The sequence below is a fragment of the Panthera uncia genome, chromosome E1, assembly GCF_023721935.1.
Source record: "Panthera uncia isolate 11264 chromosome E1, Puncia_PCG_1.0, whole genome shotgun sequence".
In the NCBI taxonomy this organism is placed as follows: Eukaryota; Metazoa; Chordata; class Mammalia; order Carnivora; family Felidae; genus Panthera; species Panthera uncia.
Genome location: NC_064814.1, coordinates 24,620,044 through 24,624,543, shown reverse-complemented (window position 1 = coordinate 24,624,543; position 4,500 = coordinate 24,620,044).

Here is a 4,500-nt window from a genome sequence, read left to right as displayed (position 1 = left end):
ATCGCTCACCTGCCTGGAACAAAGCAGGCAGCCCCTTTGGCATAAGGAGGAGGAGGAGGTGGCCTGGATGGCCTTGGGCAAGTCGGCTTCCTTCTCCTGTCCTCCTAGCTGGCCTGGAGCTCCCCGGTTGTGCACCCGGACTCTGGGCAGGCAGAAGAGGAAGCAGAGCTGGGAACCACCCTGGAGAGAAGCCAGCACCCAGCAGGGAAGAAGCTTCCATGCCTAACTGCAGGCCGCAGGGCGGGGTCAGCAGGGAGGGACAGGCAGGGAGGGCAGAGCACACAGGGGCCCAGGAATCTACCTCCTCTTTAATGAGGAAGTAATTCAGTGAGCCGGGATTTCCCATTCGGCAGCTTTTATTAAATGCTGGAGCTGCTGGCACTGTGTTAGGGACTAGGGACCTGGAGGGAACCAGTGGGGAGGGCAGGGGGAACCAAGCGGGAGAGAGGCAAGGTGTTAAGCAGATTAAAGGGGGCGTGGGGGAGATGAGAAAAATAAAGAAAAGAGAAAAAAGCAAAACGGAGCAGCAGAGAAGGAAATCAAGCACAAAGAGGTCCAGATGAGGCAAAGGCAGGGGGCTGCATTTCCGCCCCGAGCCTCTATTGTGTTCCCCTTGGCCTAATCAGGAGCTAATACAATCCGGGCCTCGTGTGAAAGGCCGCCAGTCAGGCCTTCCCCAGCCCTATCACACAATAGCCTCACCGAAATAAATAATAACACCGGCAGCTTTGCAGACTCTCAGAGGAGGGGTCAAAGTCAGGTGCCTGGCTGTGCCCACTGAGGCACAGCTGGGGCTGCCAGGGGCCCAGGGGCCCCTGCTCTGGGCTGAGGGGCAGGTAGGGGGTTGCTGTAATAGAACAAAACAAAACAAAACAAAACAAAACAAAAGCCACATTCATTGTGCAGTGTTAAATACTTTTGTCTGCGTCAACGCGCAGTGACCCTATTAAGGTATTCTTTTCCCTATTTTCTGGATGAGGAAACTGAGTCTCAGAAACGTTAATTCAGGGGTTAGTAAACGATGCCTTGCGGGCCAAATCTGGCCCGCTTCCTGTGTGCGTATATAAAGTTTTATTAGAACACAGACACGCCCGTTCATTTGCCTGTTGTCTAGGGCGGCTTTTCAGCTACATGGGCAAGTAGAGTAGCGGTGACAGAGACTGTGTGGCTAAAATGTTTATTCTCCAGCCCTTTGCAGAATGTGTTGGTGACCCCGAGGCTAAATGGCCTGTTCAAAGTTACAGAACCGGAAAGAGACTGAGCTGACATTTCAATCTAGGTTTGTTCCCGAAGCTCTGCAGTGAAGGGGGGCCTTAAAAGACCCCAAATTGAGAATAGGTGGTGTGGCGTAGGGAGCCAGTTTGGTGGGGGAGGGAGGAAGGTAGAACCGGCCAGTCTGTTCCAGCTCGGCATTGGGACAGGGGCAGAGGACCCTGACAATTGGGGGTCTGCAACAACCCCACCCGCCAGGACCAGCCTTTCTTGGCCTGAGAAAGACCAATCAAGATCTCAGCTTCTGCCGTACCCATCCCTGGAGACTGGAGCGGGTCCAGCAAGCCCGGGGCCAGCCTGGCAAGGTGGCACTGACCCAGGCCCGCGGGCTTCCCTTTGTCCTTGTCTGTCTGCTTTTAGGCCAGTCGGGGTCCTCTGGACTGGATTTTGCCTGGCTGTGTAATTAATGCTCAGCTGAAGCAGGAGGTCGGTCGTGCGCGACCAAGGACAGACAGTGGAATGCCCAACGCCCGGCCTTGGATGACGGGCAGGCCTCTCGGTCTGTGTCATTGCTCCGGCCATTGGTGATCACATCACAGGAGCTTGAACCCCAAGAAAGGCAACGAGTCCATCTGGAAAACTGTGGGCAGAGACACCCTCAGTAGAGGGCACTTGCCTGAAACACACGGCCCGGAAAAAGGGAAAGGAGTGCGGGTGATCAGCCCAGAAAACATCCGAACGTTTCGGGATAGTCTGGTCGGCCTGTTCTGCACACGACTGCTGCCGATGGCAGCAGATGCTGTGACTAATTGTAAACTGTAATGCTCGTCACCATGTCCTTCATTCAGGAAACACTGACGGAGCACCTGCCGTGTGCCAGATGCTGTTTTAGGCTCACAGGCTCTGAAACTCATGTTTCAGAGAAGGAGACCAAAACCCCTCCCCAGTCCACTTAACTGGTGCAAGACCTGCTTTCAAGATGCAGAAATAGTACGAAGAACCAGGCAGGGAAGGGGCTAGAGTCGAGACCTTGAGTAAAGCAAGGTGGCGAGTCATGTGGAAACATAGGGAAAAGTGTCTCCGTCAGAGGGAACAGCCAATGCAGAGGCCCGAGATGGGAAAGAGCTTGGTGTGACTGAGGAACGGAGGAAGGTCTGTGTGCTGGGGCAGAGTCAGCTCTCTGGGGAGCAGCGGGGGGACAGATATAGAGAGGGCAGCAGGCACAGGTCACGTGGGCATGAAGGCCACGGGGAGGACTTTGGCTGTCATTGAGTAGGGGCCGCGCGCTAGAGGAGGGAAAGGGATCTGTAGAGCGGAGGCCAGCCTGGAGGAGGTTTTCTCCAAGGAGGAGTGGAGAGATTAGGTAGTGGCCAGAGGGGGCAGGAACCCAGGAATGCTTTTCTTTTTAGAGATGGAGCTTTTAGGGCATGTGTGCGTGCCAGTGGAAGTGACCCAGGAGAGGGAGAGGATGGCAGTACCAGACAGGGGGATGGGTATAACAGCGTGGCAAGAAGAACAGGGGATACAGGGGACAAAACACAGACTCCTACGACTTACCTACATATCTTGTTTGCATCCCCACTGAGGAGGTGACCACATACCCAGGTTTTTCTGGAGTGATTCTTAGTTAGGCCTACTTCCTGGTATCATTAAAAATAAGTCTCCCGGGGCGCCTGGGTGGCTCAGTCGGTTAAGCGTCCGACTTCAGCTCAGGTCATGATCTCACGGTTTGTGAGTTCGAGCCCCGCGTCGGGCTCTGTGCTGACAGCTCGGAGCCTGGAGTTTGCTTCGGATTCTGTGTCTCCTTCTCTCTCTGCCCCTCCCCAACTTGTGCTCTGTCTCTGTATGTCTCTCAAAAAAAAAAATAAATAAATGTAAAAATAACTCTCCCGTGGGTCCCAATTTGGACAGTAACTTAAGTGGTCATTCTACCTACGAGGGAGGTACTATTTTTACCCCCATTTTACAGATAAGGACACTGAGGCTGAAGGAGGTGAAGCCACAGGCCAAAGGTTGAATAGCCAGTGCATAAAACGGGGTCTGTGACTCCAAGCCCTTGAGGCCTCTACCCCAGTGGGTGAACGCTTGATTCTGAGCACAAGAGCAGATATTAAGGAGAAGCTGAAGCCTCTGGTATGTCCATTCACAAGAAATGATGAGGTTAATAGTGAGGCTTGGAGTGAGGGTATTAGAATCTCCCCTCAAATCATACCTGGCAGAAGGCCAGTCTGCCTTTCCAGGGCAAGAGCCATGGAACATGTGATTTGGTTACAAAGAAAGTGCTCCATGTTTCCCCCCAGGGGACAAGCCCCATGCTGAATTCTGCGCACACCATTGTGTCTTTCTCCTAAATGGTGCTACCACACATTTACATTCCTTACAAGGCATTGTTTCATTTCCATGTTTTTGAACTTAATACGAATGCAATCATAGCTAACATTTATGCAGGCTTACTATGTTCACACACAGCCCTGATGAGGTTGGCATCATAATTATGCCCATTTTTCAGCTGCAGGCACTGAGACACAGGAAGTGTAATGAACAGGACCAAGGTTCCACAGAGAGTAGGCGGCAGAGCCGGGATTCGAACCCGAGCAGGCTCCACATCTGCCCTTGTTACTATGATATGGCGTGAGGTCATGCTGGAGATGTTTCTATGTCTGTCGGTGCCTGTGGCCGCCCTCCATTCATTGGCGTACCGCAGGGCGCAAGCCTGAGGGTTGGGACACGGGGTGAAGTGTGCACCAATGGCTTTTTGAGGCAGGCGCTCTGGATGCCTGCCCACCACTGGTGATTCCCTCTCTCCACCTCCACCGGTCACCCCATTCTTACTGGCAGGGTCTCCTTTTCTGCAAGTGCTTCCTGCCCTCACCCGAAGCCCCGGGTATGAAGGGTGACGGATTAAATTTGAGTCCCTTCTCCAGTGCGCGGCCAGGGCATGCACACGAGGGGACGTGGGCTAGGCGGTTCCGGGAGAGGTTTTCCTCAGAAGGGGTCCTGCAGGGAAACCTGGCAACACCACTATGCCCAGCGATCTGGGCTCACGTGAGTCATGTGAAATCAGGTCCCCCTGATAAGATGTGATGGGAAGGTTGTCCCACATTCGTGATCTTCTTCCCCCCCAAGAACCCGCAACTCCAGTCCAACCGTGAGAAAAACACCAAGCACAAGAACTGCAGTACGTTCTACAAAATATCTGACCAGCGCTGCTCATGACCATCGGGGTGTCAGAATCAAGGAAAGATGGGGAAGCTGTCACAGACCCGAGGAGACTGAGGACACATGATG